We start from the raw sequence: 24,090 nt of genomic DNA, 5'->3' as shown, positions 1-24,090 counted from the left end.
GGACAACCACGCAAAACATACAATCTAAACAGACTTTAGGTATACCATCATGAAAATACATTAGAATTTACAATTAAATAACTTTAAACAGACTTGCACTTAGGGGGGAAGAGGGGGAAGAGGTATTAGCTGCCCGAAAATCCCCTGTCATTGGGCTGGTATCACATGTATCCCTGCAGCCCCACTAACTTTGTGGGGCTACCAGAAAACTGCAATTTTTTTCTTTTATAAAAATAGTGTCCCTCTCCTCTTACTGTAATACTGTAGGGTCTGAGGCGTTCAATACAGGTTATTTATTAAATGTTTATGAATGGAACACTTAAAGCTTTTTTTAAATAAACAAATCAATAAATCCATATTAAATGTATACTAAGGCAATCTATATTAAAGAGCATTTGGTAGTTATACTAAAACAGTCTATAATTGAAGGCATTTGTGTAGAGGTTGGGGGGGGGGAACACAGTCTTTGCCCACACAACAGAAATCATGGGGGGCGACTGCCCCCTCTGCCCTCCCAGTTCTTACACCCCTGCGTGCAGCCTATTACTGCAGTATGTGGCCCCTACAGACAGCCCTGCAGGAACAGAGGAAGCATATTGTGGTTGCCCCACTGCACTACTGAAAACAACAAGATTAAAATGGAAGACAGTGAAGCAAAGAGACAAAGGAACAGAGAGGGGGATAAACTAAATGAGGGGGGGGGGGGGGTTAGAGAACGGTAGGAGGATATAATGTGAAAAGGGAAGGTGATCTCCCATCCTCCATACTATGGTCAATGTGTGCTAGTAAGCAGATCCTCTGCTCAGAGGAGCAGCTGTCTTCACTTTCAATTTTTCATCAGCCCACTCCTGATTCCTGTCTTCCCCATGTTTGTGTCCATTGTGTATCAATGTCTCATGCTCCCCCTCCCCCCACAGTGTGTGTCTTTGAGCATCCTCTATCTCTGTGTTGTCTCTCTCCAATTTTGCACATGTTGCCCTCTCCATCCCCTCTGTATTCCCATGTGTGCCCCTTATGTCTGCATAGCTCTCACCCCGTTGTGTGTTAGTGTCCATCTCAGTCTTTCTCTGCCCCCCCCCCCCATTATGATTATTTGTCTCTATCTCTACATTGTAGGTGCCTGTCCCTTTATTTTCCTCCCCTTTGTGTGTATGACTGTCTCTTTTTGCCCTCTCATAAGACCTGTGCGTCAGGTGTGCACTTAGGGGTATTTTCATGTTGCCCGACCCCCTCGCACTCAAATCAAAACATTCTGAATTCAGCAATTGCGCGGTGTGCTTAAGCTGTCTGCGGCTGCGTTCAATGAGAAAAGGGGAGTACACATGATTTCATCTCCATTACGTGACTCAGCAGAGATGGGACTCCGTACACCCCTACAACATGTGTGACAGCAAGAGAGGCGAGTGGCTCTTAGTATGCTGTAAACTACATTACAGACAATGGGGCCTATTTATCATCTGGGTCCATAGCTCAGCGATACGTAGTAATGTTACACCTGTAAACTATGCTAACTATGTAGGGCTTTAAGTTACAATAATGTGGAAAAAATAACCTAATAAATACAATAGACCCGATTTATTTTAAAAAAACGATATATTTTAAAACCTTCATTCATTAAAAATGCTTTATTCAAAAAATATTTTTTTTTCAAATTACATTTACATAACCTGTTGATTCCTGAGATGGCAATAACAGAACAGGTATTGTGACGATACAATTACCATCACAATAGTTATTAAATAGGCTTCTCCATGTAAACCGTTTGAAAACCCCTCTTGAAATCCTGTAAAATACCCCTTTGCTTACATGTAACTTCAAATAGAAGAGATATCTGAAGGGATAATATACAACTAAATACATGGTATAGTTACAGTGTGTACTGCACCAGTTCTGAGCAGGTATAAAAGTCCATGACTATTAGGAAGGTGCGCGATATGACAACTTTTCTTGTGGTACTTTCTCTCCAGAGCTTCTTTTCTTTTCTTGTTCTTTTTTTTAACCAATCCTGATCTATTGGAATTCATCAGTTTTACCTAGATGGAGGAGATTTCTTTGCCCCAGCAACTGTTAACAAACACACACAGCGTTTAGATCCAGCAGGACAATTGCTCAAGCAAAAAAAAATGCTTAATAGAAGTCTAGGTTATTTCTCCTGTACCTGTCACACGAGTGATCAAACATCTACTGATAAAATGCTAAGATCATAGTTTTCAGGTAGCATTTTCTCTGCCAGCACACGTAACACTCTGAAGAATATTTTTAACCTGTTTTTTGCAGGATTGAAAAAAAAACCCAAAATATTAAATATGTTTTATTGTACTCTCCATTTGTGAGAAATCCGGCCCTTACAATCATAGCTGTGATTCAGTAAGAAGCCCCTCTGAAGAAACTGAACCCTCCCATCTTCCATGCTATATTCAGTAGGAGTATTGTGGAGAATAGGACTATGGCTTTGTGCGAGTCCTCTAAAGAAGCAGGTATAAAAATGCATGAGTTACTAGAGTGAGGAAAATTAACTAATTTCTTCACTGTGCAAAAAAAGAGCACAGCAGCACATACAAAATACTGCGCTGCACTATTTTTTTGACCCACAAACAAATTAAGGTGTGGAAAAAATGTGAAATATTTCTATTCAACTTGTCGTACTATAAAACATTTTTTTAAAAACAGACACAGCTACATTTATGCACATTTTCCATGTGTGTCACAAACAAAACACGTTTTGCACCTACTTTCCATTTTCAACTTTCAAACATGATCATGTGCATTAATCCTCTCGTTATGGGGAATGGTGACTATTTTTATGTAGGTTTCATTCACAACAGCAAAGGGAAAGGTTGTTTTTTATTTTAATATGAACGTATGCAAGTGTACCTGTGTAAATGCATGGGTTTTTACACTGGTATACATTGGCTGTTTGACACTGGCATCTTCCTCCATGTTTTCCCGAAGCCTCACATTACTAAGTTTTGTCTCCCTCAGGTAAACTGTTACCCACCTCAGGATAAGCAAGTAAGTGAATCTAGAAATTTCATGTTAGAAAATCTAAGCTAGAGGTGGTAGCCTGTCATTCTACTGGACAGGGAAGTCCGAGCATGGCATGCCAGAATCTAAGGACTTGTAGTTCCATAGCGGTAGTGAGCCAAAAGTTGCCCAAGCCTAATCTAAGCTGTTCTTCAGAATATCACTAAACATGACATCTAGGTAACCAACGCAGAGAACTTGACAAAAATTACAAATTCAAAGTAATATTTATAGAGTGCTTTAAATATATTTACGCTGTTAGTTGATCATTTCATGTAGCAAATCATACCCTAAAAAGTCAGCCTCATCCTTCCACTCAGCATTCTAGTAATGTGGTATTACCATGTGGGGGCTTTTGTTCTTTAAGATAAATGAGAATTAAAAATGAATGAAAAAATGTGGAAACAAGTAACTTCTGACTTTCCATCTACTGGAGCAAAATCTTGTCAGATTTCAAACCTACTTTCCTTTCATATTGTTCTTTTTAGATTATACATATATATTGTTTATAGAAAAACCTACAACACAGTAGCTTCATAATTCAACATCCCACTAATCACTTATGTAATGTGTAGTGCACTTTTCACCATTTTAATTATTTACTGTTACTTAATCTTTTTCAATTATTCCCCTTAAGTACTCCATGCCTAATGCCTTTGGCTCTGGTATAAAAGATGGAAGAGATAGGTTGTTGCCGAGTCTTTCTCATTCTTTGCTCAATGATGAACTACCCATGTTATTTAGTCATTAGATAACCATAAAAGCCTGGCTAGTATGCTAATTGTTCTGTTGGGCAGGGCTCCGCTTCTCCACTGCTGTATATCAGTGCTCCCCTCCAGAACAATGAGAAGCACTGAAAGTACTGGCAGGAAGTAGCAGCCAATGGCAAATGTGGCAACTTAGATTTTTTACATGTCATTGCTACTATAGAAGCTATTTTAATTAGTTTTTGGGTTGTTTTTTTTGGAGATAGCAGCTGAGTGCTGGGGGATTTTGTGTTTCTTCTTTCCATTTGCATTCATCCCATGTCTTTCAAACAAGCTGGCACCTGTTCCTACCCATATATTGATTGCTTTTTCTATACTATGGTTTGTTAAGCCTGTGTGGAGGTCAGTAGCTGATAGCCAAGGGGTGTTGGTCCTTCAAGTGGCTGCATACAGCACAGCCACGAACGCTTCTTTGACAGCGCCGCGGCTGCTGTATAGTACAGTGCTGCCGGCAGCTCTCTCGTTTTTTTGGAGGTTTTTTGGTAAAAATCCTCTGTGCGCCCCTGGATATTGGAGCGTTGCATTGTTCTCCTGGTAGGAAGCTTCCTAAAACTGTTAAACAGACTTGGATGGTGCTACTGCTTTTGTCAACAAGGGAAAGAACTGGACAGTCCAGAGCCCACAAAACATTTTTGGGTCTTAACTTGCCCTGCTCTTTATTGTAATTTATTTTTCTTTGTTTTTATTAAGCTTTCATGACTACATAATTAATTGAATAATTGTATTTGTTAGTTATACATAAAACAACTTAAACTGACATAAACTGTGCCACCTATCGTTCCAGGTATTCGGCCGTCCTCTTCATAAGCGAGTAGGAAGACATCTCTGCTATTCCAAGTATCACAAATTGAAATATGCAGTGGTAAAACCAGAAGTAAGGGGTTGCTGTTAATTAGGGAACACACTGTAATACATCCACAGGACTGGAAGTGATGACAGCAGGGACAGGAAAGACATAAAAGTGGTGGCAGCCTCAATTCAAAGTAACTGTTCAAACAGAAAATCTGTTGTTGTGTGTTAAACACTGCTGGCACCAGATTACATTGAGCATGGCTCCCGTCCAATCAGGAGCCATATTTATCATGGACAGTTTTCGCTGGTAAAGTGATCTCCTTACCAAGCTTTCAGCGCAGACAGTGTGCTGATGAAAACTAGTAGTGCTGGAGGTACTGATGTGTTGTCATCACCAACAAAGGGTCTATAATGAGGACCCCCAAGTAGCAGGGGTTGGACAGCTAAGTGTCCATGGAGCACTTTGTGATATCATTTTAAAGTATACAGTGATTGCTTTTACACTTTTTAGACATGAATTGAACAGCAAATCACTATTACTCAAGGTGTCTTCTCCATATATGGAAGTTGGGCCAAATGCCATTCCCTGATGTGAATGGGCAATATGTGCTGAGCCAACAATCTCATAAACACGATTAATGCTGAGGCTACAACACTGTTAAATGCTGGGAAAATTACTGTACTGACTATACTGCTCACGGGCTGATCTTTCAAAGAACATCATTTCTAAATATGGTAAAAAAAATACAACATTCATTCTGTATTTCTGCCAATATAAAAATTCACTTCTTTGTGTCTTACTATTATCAAATAACACACTTATTCTGTAGGTCTGCCCATAGCAACATTTTGCAAGTGCCACATCTATATGAAGCAGTCAATTGCCCACCTCCCCAGTCTTACTGAAGCTCCCTCTACTAATCAGTATGTTAATGCCGTTATAATAACCAATAACAAGCAGCCTACATTGAGAGCCACAGGCTTCCTTTTAGTTACAATGATAGCAGCCACGGCCTGGTCACAAAAGGGAGCTTCAGAGAGCTGGCAGAAATGACCTGCAGCACTACTACTGCAGTATGGACTTTGACAGGGTAGGTGACACTCCAACCCAAGCTGCGGGCCATGTAGCAGCTGCACTCTCTGCTACCATGGTAGCTGCTCCCCTTTTCTGAACTATAGTCTACTATCAAGATTAAACACTAAGGGGCATACTCAATTAAGAAGGGAGATCGAGGTTACGCGCGGCTGCCCACATAGAGTGTCAATATGGTACCGCAGCATCGTGGATTTCCCTTCACAACCCTATGGGGTGTGAAGGGAAAACTCGCAATGCTGCAAAATGGGAAGTGTGTAGTCGCACGTAACCGCGATCTGCCTTCTTAACTGAATATGCCCCTAATGCTTTTGTTACTCTATATCATTTGGATGTCAAGATAATTGGGATGAATTTCCTGTAGTTTTTATTCAATGGAATATATATCGTAGTGTTTGTGGTCAGTATCTGATCTTTAGCATCAAACTTATTTTTGTTTTATATCTAAGTTAATAATGTATCACCAAGTCATCTAGTATTACAGTGCTCATCTACCTGCAACACTACTCCTAACTCAGGTACAAGTATTTAATCTGCTAAAGGAAAAAAATAAGCAGCTTTCCCTCAGTATCATGTTTAATGGTTTTGTGGTGATACCTGTAGATGGCTGGCACAGAAAATATGGCACTATAAGTCCAGGGAGAACGGAGCAAGGAATAGCTGAGCATTCTACCCACTTCCTGCTGCAATGCACTAAATACTCTGCAGTAAGGAAGTGTCAGCTCACATGCCAGACTTCAGCTCCGTGGGAGAATCCACAGTGGAATGACAGAAACCCCATTTACCACAAACTCATTATAAATACTTTACCCCCTCCCCTCTTCCACCACATGCTAAAAAGAAGAGATAGAGAAAAAAAAAGAGTAGTTATATTAGACCTATATAGAGTAGAGTAGTTATATTAGACCTATATAGAGTAGAGTAGTTATATTAGACCTATATAGAGTAGAGTAGTTATATTAGACCTATATAGAGTAGAGTAGTTATATTAGACCTATATAGAGTAGAGTAGTTATATTAGACCTATATAGAGTAGAGTAGTTATATTAGACCTATATAGAGTAGAGTAGTTATATTAGACCTATATAGAGTAGAGTAGTTATATTAGACCTATATAGAGTAGAGTAGTTAATATTAAACCTGATATCAGCGACCTAGACTGATTCAATTCATCTTAGTAAAAGAGTCATCTCCGGATATTGCATTAGTGTTTTTAATTTAATGTGGCTCCATTTAATGTGAATAATACCTGGCAGCCAGTCACAGCTCCTATTAACTTTTTAAACAAATAATTGTTTTGCTGGAAGACTCTGGATGAATACATGCATGCATATTACTATATAAAACTCTCCCTCTCCGTAGAAATGCCACAAATAGATGTTGCAACAGAGCGGGCAATAGAAACATTAATCCCTCTTACACCGACCTATTATTAGCACAATGGATCATTTCTCAGGAATCCATTTTTCCAGCTTGGCTTTCCCACGAGAGCTACATTTTAGGTTAAACATGATACATTTATATGAACAATGACCTTTAACAATCAAACCAATGTTTTCATTACTACATAGTATACTTATATTCCAATCTTAAAGCCCCTTTATCACCTAAAGTGGTCAACATTTTTAATCACTATTTCAAAGCGGCTGCAGAATTGGATGTGAGTGAAATAAACCTCAGAGGAAGTGCAAATACAAGCCCATTTGTGACAAGAAAAATGCTCTGCAGACTCATGTCCCTTCTTCACCCCTTAAATCTCATTTAGGGGCCTATTTATTATCGGGTTTTTTTTTGTATTGAAACTTTTTAATCCTTATCTCCTTGATAAGGATTGAAAGTTTCCGCCTATTTATCAAGAAAAAGCTCAGGGACAGCAGTGCCGATAACCTGCTGTCCCTGAGAAGTGACTCTCCTCCTTATCGCAGCCTCTTCTTAGCCGAAGAAAGCTGCGTTGATGTACTCCTCGATTTTATGTTAGTGCGCATGTGCCGACCGAAAGTCTTGGGCATGCACGGTGGCTAAGTGGTTAGCACTTCTGCCTCACAGCACTGGAGTAATGAGTTCAATTCCCAACCATGGCCTTATCTGTGTGGAGTTTGTATGTTCTCCCTGTGTTTGCGTGGGTTTCCCCTGGGTGCTCCGGTTTCCTCCCACACTCCAAAAAAACATACTGGTAGGTTAATTGGCAGCTATCAAAATTGACCCTAGTCTGTGTGTCTGTCTCTGTCTGTGTGTGTTAGGGAATTTAGACTGTAAGCTCCAATGGGGCAGGGACTGATGTGAATGAGTTCTCTGTACAGCGCTGCGGAATCAGTGGCGCTATATAAATAAATGGTGATGATGATGATGATGATGCACACAGAGATCCTGGACTGGAAGGGGAGTCATGTGATGTGACAGGGAGGGATCACATGATCCCTCCACACATGCGCTGTGCAGCTGTTTTCAGTGAAAGTTTTCAGTTATGTTAATGTACGCCAGCTTGATTTCGGTCATTGGTACATAGCGTTACTGAGCACTCCCTATACACTGTTATGGGGAGTGCTCAGAAAAACCATAAGAGATGCAAAGCAGCAGATATCTGAGATATCTGTAGCAATGATACATAGCTATTTAGCAGTTAATCCCTGAAAATTGTTGTTTTCGGGGATTTAACAGGGGGGAAAACTTTGATAAATAGGGGCCTGATTCATTAAGGATCTTAAATTAAGAAGTTTCTTATTTAAGTCTCCTGGACAAAACCATGTTACAATGGAAGGGGTGCAAATTAGTTTTCTGTTTTGCACATAAGTTAAATACTGACTGTTTTTTCATGCAGCACAGAAAAAACCCAGAAAAATTTGCACCCCTTGCATTGTAACATGGTTTTGTCCAGGAGACTTAAATAAGAAACTTCTTAATTTAAGATCCTTAATGAATCAGGCCCTAGGCCCCTTAAACTGTATCATGCATAATGAAAACTAGTTTCTGCATTTGGGTGTAAAACTAGATATAGACTAGCAATCCGCTAGACTGTAAGCTCTCACGAGCATGCCTATGCCCAACTGGTCTACCTTATGTGCGCTTTGGTTTTCTCACTGTGCAGCGCTGCAGAGCCTCACAAACAAATGACAATAACAATAATAGTGTGCCCTAAACGCCCAGCTCCTGGCATCAGAAGATGCCCTGCTTCGCATGTATGGGCAGCACAGGCCTGTGACAGCTTTCCTTTCTCTCATAAAACATACAGAATAAAAAAGTAAGAATAACAACTGTATAAATAAATAGGATTGCAGGTGCAGAGAGTTAATAGTGTGAGATCCCAATTCCTACAGTGATTATTACATTTAAGCATGCTGGGATGACATTTGCCTAATTTTTGTGTAATGTCTGGATAGTATAGAAATCTGTATAACAGCACTAAGAAGACTAGGTATTTGTTTTGTTATATGTTCCACTTCTTCATTCCTTCCATAGACATAAAGGATATACTTGCTGCTTGCCAACCTCAGCAATTGAAGTCCTCCACTCTAGTCCCAGTTTGTTGCTAGGCAAAACGTACATCTCATAACAAACAGACATAATATTTAGAGAAACACTGTCTAAAACACTATTAGTGGATATCCTTGGTTTGCACAATTCCACAGATACTGCAATCCTAGTCAGCATATAACTGTGCTTTCTTGTAAAAAGCAGCTGTATTTGCATAATAGGCATGTGACGTCACAAAATGCCATTTACATTACAATTTCAACTACTTACATGTTTCTAAATGACCATTAATGTCAAGAAGTGTGCATATAACAGCTTATGCCATTGTTTGATGCCCTGTGTACTTTTATACTAATAATCATAGCATAATCATATAACCATAATCCCCTAATGTCCCTACCACACCATAGGGAGCACCACAAAATCTTTCATTTTTGGTTCTTTTTGCTGCTATGAGATGATTTTAGTATTTGCATTCTGTAAAGCTAGGTACACACTACAGAATTTTCCACCAACTTTTTATGCCGATCGATTTTACATGCGATCGATGGTCCAATCGCTCGGTCCATGGACTGCATACACACTAGCCTTGTTTAGCACGATAAAAGGAAGAGCGAATGTCCCTTTAGCGACTGTTTACAGCCATGTTGTCGTGAGCAATGACTGTAATTTCATACTCACTGTTGTGGATCGGTCGGAAGTTTATACACACTACACAGCGGAAACGAGTTTGGAACGAAAATATTAAATGGTACGACCAACCAAATGAGGCAACAATCGTCCATTTGGGCAGACTTTCAACCATCGTGTCACTGCACACACTGACCCGACTTTTGAACGAGCGGTCGTATGTCGGCTGATTGAGCTGATTATTAGATGAAAACTGTGTAGTGTGTACCTAGCTTAAAAGTCATTTACAAATTGCATCTTCTGCAGACCTGCAATACTTCATGTGCATGAGTGAGTATACTTTTCCCCATGCATGCCAGTATCCAGGTCTTTAAAGACACCCCAGTAATATCAATCTGTGCATATTTGCAGGTTGGCCAATTTTCCAGAAAACATGTGAAAATAGTAGAGATGAGCGGGCTCGGATTGCACTAATCCGAGCCCACCCGAACAGTGCGGATCCGACGGGATCCGAGCACTGTTCGGGTATTTCCGGCTGCCAAAAGAACTGAAAACGAGGCTTCCTGATGTCCGAGAAATCACTATGTAGATGTAATGGCGCAGGAATGACGTTTCGGCAGGGGGAGGAAATCATATACTACTATAGAATGTGGGTGATGATGGTTGTGTGCGATAACCAGCTATAAATTTGAATTTATACATTTTCATTTTATTTGGACCTGTAACTGATAGACATGATCTATGGTGGGTTCTATTAAGAAACCTGGTATATTAAAATAATACTAGGGACATGTATTAAAATGTCTAAAAGCCCCTTCAATGATTAGGTTTGCATTATATTGTCTTTTTATGATTTTGCTGTGCAAATCCAGAAATGCAGATCCAGATCTTGTGTGTGCTAATTTGTTTCTGTCAGTCTAGCGAGAAGCAAATTATTCTACTGTGCATGGTTTTATTTTACTTTGATACCCTCCATTTGTAATTTTTATGTATTTATCTGGTGCTCCCTGGCACCTCTGTGATACATATATTGGATGCAATTTGTAAGCAGTGTTGTAATTGTAACGCCATAAATCATGTTGCTGTTATTAAGAGCTGCAAAAGTTGGCAGAAGAAAAATCTGCTTTATTGCCACCCATGCAAAATGTTGATTAAAACAAATCCAGTTTTCACAGGATGGACGGTGTGTCCCCAAAGACATACTGACCCTGCACTGGACAAGGATTTTAGTTTTAATAGCAGAGGCATTCCAAAATGAAGGAGGGGGTTGGGGGTTGGGGGTTGGGGGGGCAATTAAGTCAAAGCTGAACTCTTTATCAGAAAATAGCTGTATAAAAATCCAACACAAGTGATACATTTTAATAACTTATATACAGATGCAGTACATTGCATATCAAGTTTATTGCAATAAAAAGCAATTAATGAAGTATTGCAGATGACGGGACACTTATTAGAGAATGTACTATAAAACCCCAATGTACCTATAATCCTATAATAAGAGACAATAAGACAGCTTCTTTTATTTAGAAATAGTGACCTTTGTTCCATTTAAAAGACAGAACTCTGAGTCCTGAGGAACCTCTCCAGCTATAATTACCGTATTTATCGGCGTATAACACGCACAGGCGTATAACACGCATCTTCATTTTAAGAGGGAAATTTCAGGAAGATTTATTTTGCCATTCTGGTCTCCTTTAAATCTGTGCACACTGCTGCACAACATCTATGTAATACACTAGCACTTTGTTAAATATATATATATTATAGAAATAATTTTAGAATATTTTCAGCACATACAGTAATATTTATTACTTGCACATATTGGATCCAGCATGCTGGCACTATTGTATCACCAGTTTTTCACATATGGGAATTAGCATGTTAGCACTTTATATAATTATTTTAAAATGACTATATACCGTATTTTATCTGTTTAATTGTTAGTTCGTTGTTGCGCCGTACACAAAACCCCACTTTACTTCACTACTTTACTTGTACCTGACGGGTACAAGTTCTCCTACCTCAGACAGCGAACTCTCGCAGTGCAGAGCGTTGCCGTGGTTACGCTCCGATTGCCGCGAGAATTAGACGTGAGGAAGGCGCGGCTTGCCGTTGCCTACTGATTGCCTCACACTCCACACGCTATAAAAACATGGCTTCTTAACATTATATCGGCATATAACACGCATACATCATTTGCCCCCTATTTTCAGGGGGAAAAAAGTGCGTGTTATACGCTGATAAATACGGTATAATATAATTATAAATGATTGGATGGAGCTGGTGGGTGTATTGTGAGTGGATGGAGCTGGTGGGTGTTCGCGTGTGCTGCACATTACAGTGCAACTTCTTGACAACATATTTGTGGTTTTGACCCTTTTTGAGCCAGACAATCTCAGTTTTAGCGTATACTGCATTCATGAGGTAAATGGGGTCCTAGGAGACTTGCACTGGGCTGTAATCTAGGATTTGAAGCTTCTATAAACAGATACTCTGTAGCTTGATTTTCAGTAGGATGCAGAAAAAAACACCTTTTCAAATCTTTTATATTGATGAACATAAAGGTGGTCAAACTTAAATTTACCTGAACTGTGATGAGTCTATTTCCGAACCTGACTTATGTGATGACACACTTTATTATGGATCTGACTGCTAAGTTCATTTACGTGGTGATAAAAGCTAGGTATTTCAGTGAATAGTTGGGAGTATCTTGTATGGAGAAAACTATTTGGTTAGCTTCTCGGCATGAAGTGTAGTGACATTGTTTATCCATAAAGTATGTGTTCCATATTTTACTGGCCATGCCCCTGTGTGCATATTTGTACAGATTATTTGCGTTACCTAGGAGACTGCAAGCAAGGCACTGATCCTGCCGTATAAGTCCAGTGGTACTGCTGTTTAAGTCCACTGATCCTGCCACGTGTTGGGCCACGTGTTTGTGCCTCCCACTTGTGTCGCTTAGCTTAGTCATCCAGCTACCTCGGTGCAACCTTTTGGCCTAAAAACAATATTGTGAGGTGTTCAGAATAGAAATGAGTGGAAATTAATGTTATTGAGGTTAATAATAGTGTAGGAGTGAAAAAAAACAAAAATATGGATTTTAGCACTTTTTATGCTTTTTTTAAAAAAAAATCAGAACCCAAAACCCAAAATCAGAACCAAAACCTTTTGTGGGGTGTTTTGGCAAAACAAATCAGAACCCAAAACCTCAAGCTAATCAGAACCCAAAACTCGAAAAGTGGCCGATGCACACCCCTAGAAAATAGTAACAACTTCCATAAAGTCCAACCTACAGCCACTTTAGGACCAACAATCACTTATTTAAAATGTTATCATTAATTTAAAGTTTTCTGTTTTTCTCCTAAAAGAGTGAAGGATCATTGGGAGTTTTAATAGATGTCTCACTTTTGCGTGTTTGAATACTTTTATTATGACAGTCAAAGTGCACTTAGAAACACGTTTCACGCAGAAGTGCAAATGAAAGGTGCAAAGTGAATTTCATTACAAGTATAGGGATAAGAATGGATTTCTGGGGCCTCAAAGGTAACGAAAAATTCAAGAAATCCTCTGGTGGGGGAAGAATAAAATCAGTGTGATATCCTACAAAGCAGGGAATACCCATGAAACTTGTGCACCTAATTCATAGTTAACAAGGAACAATCTCTGGTCCTGTCAACTTAGCCTTCCTATTTGCCCCTGCAAACTGTTGCATCACCACAGATGATGCCATCTTGGTACAAGAAAACCATGCGCTACGCGTAAAATTATACCTGCGCAAAGTAGACGCGACATAAAAAAATAATATTTTCACTTCTGTGGTTAATAAAAGAGTCTTTATTGTTCTGTACAGTAATTGCTGTAGTTTAATTAGCCAGAGGTACAATAGGAGGTGACAGAAAACAGTTGCTAGGGTATGTCTACACTTAAGAGATGTTTGAACTGGTTCTAAATTCAATTGCATTTGGAGAGTTTGAGAGCATCAAATTTGTTCTTAGTTCAATTGTTTTTTTTGGGCCTTCTTGATTTGGGTTAATCTGACACAGGGGCGCACGCAGGATTTTTAAGAGGGGGGTTTAAAAATATAGAGAGCTGCTGCGCATGCAGCCACGCGTACACAGCAGCTCCATTTCGGCGGCACAGTATACTACAGCAGCCGCAGCGCTGTCAAAGAAGCGTCCGCGGCGGACACTTCTTTGACAGTGCTGCGGCTGCTGTACAGTAAAGTGCCGCTATGTAGGGGCACTGTTTAGCCCCCGTTCTTCGCGGAGGGGAGGGGTTTCTGAAGAACCAGAAACCCCCCCTCCGTGCACCACTGTGACACTACTAAAGGTTTGCAGATAGAACAAAAGACTTTAAAATTAAATATAAAATGTTGCCTGTTGGAGCTTCAATGGTTACTGCCCTTACTGCCAATGAATTGTAGTTTTCAATTTTTATTCCTATTTTCGACAAGTGAAAATTATAGCGTTTGAGCTCAAAGCTCGAGTTCACCGTTTGCATGGAAAACCTTTAACAATGCCTTGGAATGTAGCCATTTAAACGTGAACATGGGGGCACCTGTTCTCCTTGTTTTAATTTATAAATATTTTTTTCATCTAAAATTTGAAAATCGATCACATATTTTAGAACAGGGTTGTCCAACCCGCGGCCCAGCACGCCTGTAAATGTGGCCCAGAAGGAGTTTTGGTTGTGGCAAGGGGGCAGCGCTGTTAATGGAAAAAACAAATCCTGCAAAAAAAAAAAGAAAAGAAAATACTTACCTTGCGGTCACGTCAGCTGGTACTTCGGCTCCCTCCCTTGTCTCCTCCTCTGTGCAGTGCTCGCAGTGAATGTCGGGCGTGATGTCATCACGCCCAACATCCATTGCAGAGCACAGCACAGAGGAGACACCCGCGCGAGAAGAACAATCAGCAGCACAGAATCGGAGAAGAGAAGAGGACAGGAGAAGAAGCCGATTAAAAGGTAAGTTAAGGGGGATTTTTTTTATTATTTCAAGGGATGCTGACAAGTGAATAAAAGTCACCTGGTCCTGGAGCATCATGGACCTTATCTCCCTGCTACATACTTCTACTTGTAATATTAATGGGGCATTATATATTATTCTCTTTGGCCCATTATAAGTTGTTATCCCTTAACTAACATAGTGGTGTAATTAGCAAAACAGGTCACAATTTGGGGTCACAGTGATGTATATGTCGGCTACCGCAGGCCTGGTCAGGGCACCCTGATATACAATGCCTGGCTTAAATGCACTTTATTGATATTGCATCGAAACAATACAAAAATTGATTATAGTATAATAACTAGAGAGGATTTTTTGAACAGGGCGATTGAAAGGTAAGTATAGGGGGATTTGAAAAAAAAGTGATATATATATATCACTTTTTTTCTCATATATATATATATATATATATATGTTAACTATCTTTTCTATGGTTTTTTGGATGATCAGCTATCGTTATTGTTAGTGTATCTTATGTGCGGCCCAAACCAACTCGTCGTCTTCCAATGTGGCCTGGGGAAGCTAAAAGGTTGGACACCCCTGTTTTAGAACATTAGAGGGAAATTTCTTCAGGAACCAGTGTGAAACAGATTCCAGTCTCTCTCTACCTATGGTCCACATGTAAGCAAGATGTGAGTAAGAAATGTCATGTTGGTGTCAATAACCTGACATTCAAAACATTTTTGAAAGCTTAGAACCTTAATAACCAGACTGATATCCAAGTTTCTCAGTTCTCACAGTTACATGTGCACTCTTACTGCTAATCAGTCGTTCTTTCACACCGCCGATCTGCCTCTGCAGGCGTAGGAAACCACAGCGGGCACAAAACTCTAGACTCCATGTCCTTTTACTACTGTACCTGTGGACGGTATAACAGGAATTCTGCCCAACTCTAAATCAAGATCTGAGTGTTTTAGTCTCTGACTAAAAGTTTTTAACAGACAGCAACATAATAAACTGGAATGGAATAATAATTAAACAATCTCATAAAATATGCAGTTTGCCCTTTCTTGGCATTTCTTTTTGGAGATTCAGTATGACTGTAACAAACACTGTGGCTCTGTGAACTACGCCCCTTCTCCTTCATCTAGAACTAGCCTTGTGAACGCTCATTTTGTTGTGAAATAAGTCCTCTCCCTCGGCATCTGTTATTCCAGGTCTGCCCCAGATGTCAGACAATGGCCTACTTATTGATGTTTGATCCATCCACCATAGAACAATTGAGACACTGAGGACTTTCCTTTCAGATGGGGGTTTCCAGGCACTATCAACCCCACCCCCCCTCGGTTTGCCTATGCTTGGGCAGTCGTGGAAGCTATAGGATCTGAATCCAAATTGGACCAGCTTTAATGCTGTTATACTTTCAAATTTGATAGACTTTCCAAATTCTGGATTGTCTGCACTCTCCTGCCAACTGTAACTGATTAAAAGGTGGTAAGTGGCAGCAAAGCTTCAGGTAGCCAGAATTGGAGAAGTTCCTTAAATGTTTTAAGAAGAAATTCTAGATTTCGATCAAATTTCATCTTTCAACAGTCGGGACGCTCTCTGGCTACAGCACCGCGTCCCGACATCTAGGGCAGCCGGGTGCGCGCGTAAAGTAAATTAAGTTTATTGCCCAGCTGGGCTGTTCACTCCCCCTGCTGCTAGGACATTTTTCTATTGGGCCACATCAGTATATAAGGCAGGAAGGGGCAAGCCCTCCCTGCCGGTTATAGTCCCTGCTACTCTGCATACTACCCTGCTGTAACCTTGCTCCCTGATTATCTTTTGGATCCTGATTATTGTTGCCAACCTATTGCCTGGATACTGACTTTGATTGATTGCTTGTGACCCTTGATCTATTGCCTGGATTCTGATGCTGCCGTATTGCCTGGGACCTGTTTGACCCGGCCTGGACCTTGGCATTATCGTTTTGCTGACACCCTCAAAACCTCTGCTGGAATCATCACTCCACCTCTGTGTATTCACCAGCGCTACGTTCTCACAGTATCAGCTCCTACTACTAGAGTACCAAACCTGGGGGCAGAGTACCTGTGAGCGCATCTAGCTCTACGGAAAAAGCGGTTCCTATAGGTGAAGACCTCTGAAGCGGTTCTAGGAGCTGATACCTGGGGCATGAGCCGTAACACATTGCTAATTTTAAGTATAACATAACATTCAGTATTAAGTATATCATGCATGATCCAGGAACTGTGCCAGCCCTGGACTGTTGTGAAAATCAATAGAAATAAAAGTATAGGCTTCAATAAGTTACTCTGTGAAGGGCGGAACATTCTGTATATTAGGACATCTTACCACTACTTGACTGACACTTTGTATGTATTCTTCTCCAGCAGGCTGACTGACACATGACTAGGAGAGCTGTATTCTATTGGGCTTACTTATCATAGAATCTAGCTCATGTTTGTTAATCGTCGCCACCCAATATTGACATTTGTAGCTATTTCCTTGAAGTTATATTGCACTTAATCTTTACACGGACATCTAACATCGGAACAGGATTATGAACATGGTCACATTGGCTATTAAAGGGCCAATACACCCAAAATACATATAGCATTGTAATTAGTTTTCGCTGTATATTTTACAGAGGATGGAACACGGAACTTTTCCCAGTCACGCTTTCAACCTATCATGGTGCCAGGGAAACAAGTGAGAAAAGATTATAGGCTCTCCAGCGAGTCTCTCCCTATTATAATCATACTGTTTCATTAGGGGCTTAAACAGGTAGTCCACTTTGGAGCCCCTGCTCGTGCACAGCACAGGACTTATCTGAATTGGAGAGCCAGCTTTCAGTCCATCCCTAGCGCTTAAATACATCTTTATGGAAGTTCTTCCATGCAGCTCTATGGAAGTGCTATGGACAGCTTGTAGTATGTTTAGTTTTTATTTTGTATGCAATGTTTAAGGGAAAATGAGCTTGAAAAAGAAGTGAGCCAGCACTATGCTACAGGTAACGGTGGGATTAAGTAGGGGTTGTCCAAAAGTGGATATCCCCTTTAACTACCGATGTATTCTCACTGACCCTCTCCTAGTACGTATAACTCTTTATAAATTAATACATCAACAATTTACAGGAATGGAATAACCTGTACTGCTATATCCCATTGGTGGAGAGAGGCTGCTTGCAAGACTCCACAGGGGTCCAATCACCTGTAATACCCCATTCATACTGCACCAAAATCCCGGGTTTTTGCCGGGGCGAGCTCAAACGACCCGGGTCTTGGTGCAGTATGAATGGTACAAGTCAAAAATCCCGGGTCTTCAACCCGGGATTTATCGAGGGGTAATTCCCGGGTCGGACCCGGGTTGCCTGCACTATGAATGGTGCAACCCGGGTTTTTCAACCCGGGTTGCACAGAAAACAAGCTTATTGGCTGTCTGCCTGTCTCTGGAGGATGATGTCATCGGTGGGAGCCCGTGGAAAAAACAGTCACCTTTCAATGACATCACGATTTTTCAGCCAATGAAAACTGCTCTGGTGATGACTCCCACAAATTGCCAGGGCACAGACTTGTGCAGTATAAATGAGGTCAACCCAGGAAATTCTCGGGTCCGAGGTGCAGTATGAATGGTGTTTCTGAGCTGGGACGCTACGAGCCCCGGCAAAAACCCGGCTTGAAAAACCCGGGATATTGCCAGGGCGGCAGTATGAAAGCGGTATAAGTTTGAATGAACAGTGTCAGCAGCAATAGGAGCTGGATAGACAGAGGCATCATTAGGTGAATGGAAGTCAGCAGCAGCAGGAGAGGATTGGTGGGTACCACTGGAGGGCTAATCGGGAGCTGTACTGTGCAATGGACAGTTGGGACTGTGTTTTCTGGAGGACTGTGTAATATATCAGTGACAACTGGGGTGGGCTGTACATATTGGGTAAGGGCAGTACTGTATATAAAGGGAGGATTGTGCTAGGTGTTAGATAATGGGAGTTATAATAAGCAATGGAGCTTTATGGCTGCTGTATATATGTTGATTGTTATATGATCAGTATAGCATGCAGACAGGTACAGGGGGCCTAAGTGCCTCTAGGCCAGTGAGAGACAATGTGAAAGAGGTGGAGAGCCGCATGTGCGTCCCTCCAGGGGCCATATAGAGGAAGTAGGGAGAGCACAATACATTCCCTCCTCCAGGTATGCCGACGGACCTCCCTGCACTGGATGTGGAAGTAGGCTGCCCCAGTTCTGATAAGATTGGGAGCAGCTGGCTTGGGGCCGCAGGTGAAGGTTCAGCAGGCCGCCTGTTGTCCAATGCTGTTCTAGCCACACCACTGAAAATAACAGTTAATAAGTTGACTAGTTCTTATGTGAAACACTACCTTTTGCCTTTGCACCAGTTTCCATAGGGGTTGAAATGTGTAATACTGGATGGTATGCATTGTGAAACATATCAATGAGCATTTGCTAAATATTTTTATTTTATTTCTAAATTTACATGTTTTTCTATATGAGCTGTACTGTTTTTGAATATTATCATTGTATTTAAACCCATGGGGAAGGTGTGTTTGTGAGGACTAATCACAAACCAAATCAAGAGATTCCGCCCACTCACTTGGAACTAAGCTGACTGGTGTCTCTGCTATATTGTAATAAAGCTGAGTGTTCCTATGTGATGATTACTATAACCTACTTAGTCAAACACCTTACGGTAACTGAATACAAGAGACTGTCACATTCACACCTTTCACTTGTATTCATTTACCGTAAGGTGTTTGACTAAATAGGTTATCATCACATACTAACACTCAGCTTTATTACGATATAACAGAGACACCAGCCATGTATTAACCCCAACACATATTCAAGGGGATTTCTATAGGTTCAAAACATATTTTGCACTGTAGCTACTTTATCTTCTTATGTCTTCATGTTTAACATAATTTAACAGTCAAATATATGTTGTAGTCATATGTACAACTGTCCACACTGTACTGTAGTACGTAAACAAACAGTTCTTTATGCCACAAGTTTAACATTGTACAAAATGACTGAAACAAAATAATACCTGCAAGAAATACAAACACCTATATTATTGTGCTTATGCAAATACATATTTTCATTAACTGGCATCTTTACGAAAAGAAAAAGGATTACACAACACAAAGATGGGTATAACCTCACTGCATGACCACATCAGCCAATTGCACACCTACAGATGCGATACCCTTGCCATTCTGTAGGGATGTTATGAGGACAAGCAATGCAGCATGACAGTATTGCTTTACACAGTGTCTGAGAACAAGGTTATGTGCCTGATATGTGGTTCGAGCAGTGATAAAATACCAGTATCTCTGTAAAGGGCAGCAAGGACACTATGTGATCACAGGGCAAATTCCGACAGCAAACTGTCCCAACCTCTCAGAGTGGGGATTGGGACAGTTGTGAGTGTGCTTTGTGTGGGTAGTATAGGTGGTATCAAGGTAAGCTCTAATAAATAGATGGGTTTTCAGATACATGCCAGGCGTACATCACTTACACCCCCTTGTGTCCATGGTTTTAACTATTTGTTTTGTTTGCAACAAACACATTAGCTTTTAGGAATCAATAAAACTGCAAAAACCTCTCTACCATAGTAGAAACAAAATCCTCATGTACAAAAAAAAAAATATATATTTTGTTTAAACACAAAAGCATGTTTATATATCTCCTGGACTGCATCTGCTCGCAATGGAGCAAACACGCCTTTACTGTACTCAGTCCACATTATAGTGCCCCTGTCCCACCCATTCAGGTGCAAGCAGGCATAAGTGGCAGTATAACGCAAATCTGCATGAGCGCATATTCTATTTTCACGCAATATATGCTACGCAAACTGGCGGACTACACATTCGGCATCAGCCCCTTTGTAGGCTATGCTCTCTCTTAGTTTCGTCCAAATTGCACAGGAGGAGACCTGTAAAGTATAAAGGAAGTTGGCAGGGTAGTGAACACTCTATTCTGCCAGCCCAACTGGCCTTCCGAATTGAGCCATCAGACTTCATTATGCTTGCTCCTGCGCCAGCTTCCTCTATAAATCTCATCTCTCGTGCTGTGCAGAGAAAACCAGCACGATAGAAAGCAAAGCATGAAAAAAAAAGCTATAATAAATATATATATATATATATATATATATATATATATATATGTGTGTGTGTGTTTTTGTTTTGCACAAGACACTACATAGTAAAGAACAATAAAACTGACTTCAGATGAACTAGTAATAGGCTCACTTTAACAACTAAATGTATATTGATTTAAGAAGTCTGAAAGCTTCAGGAGATTAATCCATGCAATAATAAATATGTCATGTCAAATCTGTCAACTAAAAACATACCCTGTCCATGCAATGTGATTACCAAGTGATATTACACTAGTATAAACAATAATAGTCAAAATGCAATCACACCAATATAAAACAACATTTGAGCAGGCCAACTCTAGTTAGACTTACCATTTGCATATATTATTGACAATGCATCACTGAACAATTTTACAACCTTTGACCATGGCAGTTAGAGCCACAGATTATCAAGTTCTACTATAAAGTACACAAATCTGCAGCTTTACTATTTATGCAGGATTCTACTCTGTTCAAACTCGTATAACTGCTCCACACAGGATAATCATCATATAGTGTACTGCTGCCTATTTAAAAACAAAAACAAAAAAACAACTTTAAAAATACTGGCATAAAAAGGATGCAGTAGAAACCATCTACCATGCATGCCTCCTTGCAGCATAATGCATTCATATAAACAGCCATTCTTGCGCAGTGTTTATGAACAGCCTTGTTAACCCAGATGTCTGCAATGAAAGCACGATTAGATTAACAATTGCCCTGCCAGAGCGGTGTCACCAACGCCCCTCTGTCAGTAACGCAGCATTGCAAAATAATGTTTGAGGCTAAATTCCATCATTTCCATGGTCATCTGCAGCTACAAAACAGACACACTGTACAACACAACAACATGCAATGATAGAGACACCTCAAATTACCTGGATCCAAGCACTTAGGGGGGACTCTACTCTGCAACAACTTATCTTCTCTCTTCTATCTCTTTTCTTTTCAGACAGGATGTGGCAAAAAAAACAAAAGAAAGATAAAAAGACCAGAACGGAGTAAAAGAAGTGGGCGGCGAATAAAAGTAATAATGCAAAGATGAAGTCGAGCCAGGAAGTGAAACTTTAACAGTATAACAATAGTGGTTGCATTTTTCTGAGAGGCTGCGATGAGATTAAAACAGGTTTGAGTCAGAGAGCTGGAGAAACTCCAGTCAGCTCACACCCTCTATGAGCTCGGCCTCTCCCCCAGCACACTCACATATGTGGTGTGACACACTAGTGGAGTTGCCTGAGGACTCCCTGCCTACTGTACGTGTCTAATCTTTGTACTATCCAGGAAGAGGCAGTATGACCACAGCATTACTCCTCTCACTGACTGATGACAGTTGGCTGGGGAATCCTCCTAGATATTTTTTTTTCTATTTTTTGCAAGCTATTTGTTGGCTGCTAGTTTTCACCCTGGCAGCCATGCAGAGATCAGTGTGTTATACCAAAAACGTATACACAGCTAAAGTACGACCAACACGTTTTCACTTTGACAGAAATTACATTATTATAATAATAATACCTATATTTACATATGGGAGGAGAAAAATGGGATTCACACTCATCACTGACTCAGCATAGTGGCACTGTTGTTATTGAGTATAGAAATATATTATGTTTTCAGTTAGGTTTGTGCCTAAAATGGAGCTAGTACCCCCACAATGCATGAAAAAAACATTAATAGCCAATATATTAACTTAAGAGTATTGCACATTAGAGGACAGTTGAATTCTTATCTAAGTATGGGGGTTACCATGTAAATAAAACCACGTATAAATTACAAGTTCTTATTTGGTTGCCATGTAGTTTATTCACTTGGGTGCCTGCAATTTTTACTATGCACTATGCAGACCTGCCAACAAATGTCAGGAACCGGTTTGAGATACACCATCAGTGTGAAATTAGTTTTACTAATGCCAGAAAATTAATTTAGTAATCTAAAGTAAAGCAGCTACATGAACATGTTGTCAGGGCACAAATGGTACGTAGTGCACAACTCAGTATGGAAAAAAATAAATTGTATATCAGACGCAATTGTGCTTTACAAACCCCAAATTATAGCCAACTAGCTGAAGTTCCCGACGTTGCCCTGGTGTAAATATTCAAGTTTTTACTTTATCAAGGAGATGGATGTAACGGTTAACCTTTTAAAAATAATTACCAGCTTAGCAGCTCTTCCAACACACCCATGAGGTGGCTGCCCAGTGCCATTTTTATTTTTATATTAAATGTCATCCAAATCCATCCAATGGAAGGCCCAGAACAGACTCCCAGGGTCAATATTCAGGCCAGCGTACACCAACAAGAGGTCCGACTGGGACCTTAACTCCCTTGTATGTCTTCTGGAATCCAATGTTACCAGTCTGCGAAGTTTTCATCCAAATTCATCCAGTGGAAGGCTCAGAACAGGCTCTTCATGTCAAAGTTCTAACCAGCGTGCGCCCTAATGGGAGGTCTGACCGGGACCCAAAACCCCTTAAAATCTGTCCAGGATCCAACTGGACCACCTCACATTTGCTTCATCGCAATAGGTGAACGGGTGTCCGAATGCAGGCTCAGAACAGGCTCCTCATGTCAAAGTTCTGTCCAGCGTACACCAACGGGAGATCCAACTGGGACCCTAACCCCTTGTGACTGGATCACTGATAAATAACTTTTAGCATAAATTTATTTAAAGGAAATAGCACAGGTTGCTTATTTATATAATTGCATATGCACTTATTTTTTATATTGTATATATTCTGAGATAGGAATTCGTTATTTCTGAGACCAGAGTAGAAACTAGTTTTTCCTGTTCTAACCTTACTAAAGGTTATGCCTTATTTCTGATGTATATATCTGATACAATGAGCCTCTGTTTACAAGGTCTTTTGTGCATTGGGATGTGTTTAGTATGGAAGTGTCATTGTTTGGGATTTGTAAGGTTGCTAGTGGAAACCTCCAAATAAGCATATGTGGAAAGGAGTCTGATAGCAGGAAGTGCTAACGAAGTTTTGTGATGAAGTGTCATGCCTGCTCTGGCCAAAGGCCCAGCTGGGGGTCGTTACTATGTGACCTTTTGTCCAGAATGAATTTCATAGATAAGCGCATATTTTGTTAGCATTCCAATGCATGTAAATCCATGTTTGTGGAAATAGGGTACATCCTGATGCTAAAAATAACCTGTGTCTGAAATGTATAAAAGGCACTAGCTTGTATTTGTATTTCACATAGGTTTCTTCCTAAACT

At 40.3% G+C, this 24,090-nt stretch overlaps 1 protein-coding gene and 1 non-coding gene across 3 annotated transcripts in view; one reads left to right on the top strand and one right to left on the bottom strand.

Moving 5' to 3' along the window:
- DGKA (diacylglycerol kinase alpha) overlaps positions 1-22,042 on the bottom strand; it is a 109,253-nt gene extending 87,211 nt beyond the window's left edge. For both annotated transcript variants that reach the window (XM_075199546.1, XM_075199545.1), the window contains exon 1: positions 21,751-22,042. The gene's annotated coding sequence lies outside the window, so the exon portion shown is untranslated. The remainder of the gene's footprint in view (positions 1-21,750) is intronic.
- Positions 12,364-12,436, top strand: LOC142141859 (small nucleolar RNA SNORD50). The gene has a single exon (XR_012688894.1). It is a non-coding gene; the product is annotated as a small nucleolar RNA SNORD50 (small nucleolar RNA).
- Positions 22,043-24,090: the final 2,048 nt, after the last annotated feature.

The sequence above is a fragment of the Mixophyes fleayi genome, chromosome 2 (genome assembly GCF_038048845.1).
Source record: "Mixophyes fleayi isolate aMixFle1 chromosome 2, aMixFle1.hap1, whole genome shotgun sequence".
Lineage (NCBI taxonomy): Eukaryota > Metazoa > Chordata > Amphibia > Anura > Limnodynastidae > Mixophyes > Mixophyes fleayi.
This window is presented reverse-complemented; position numbering and strand designations above follow the sequence as displayed.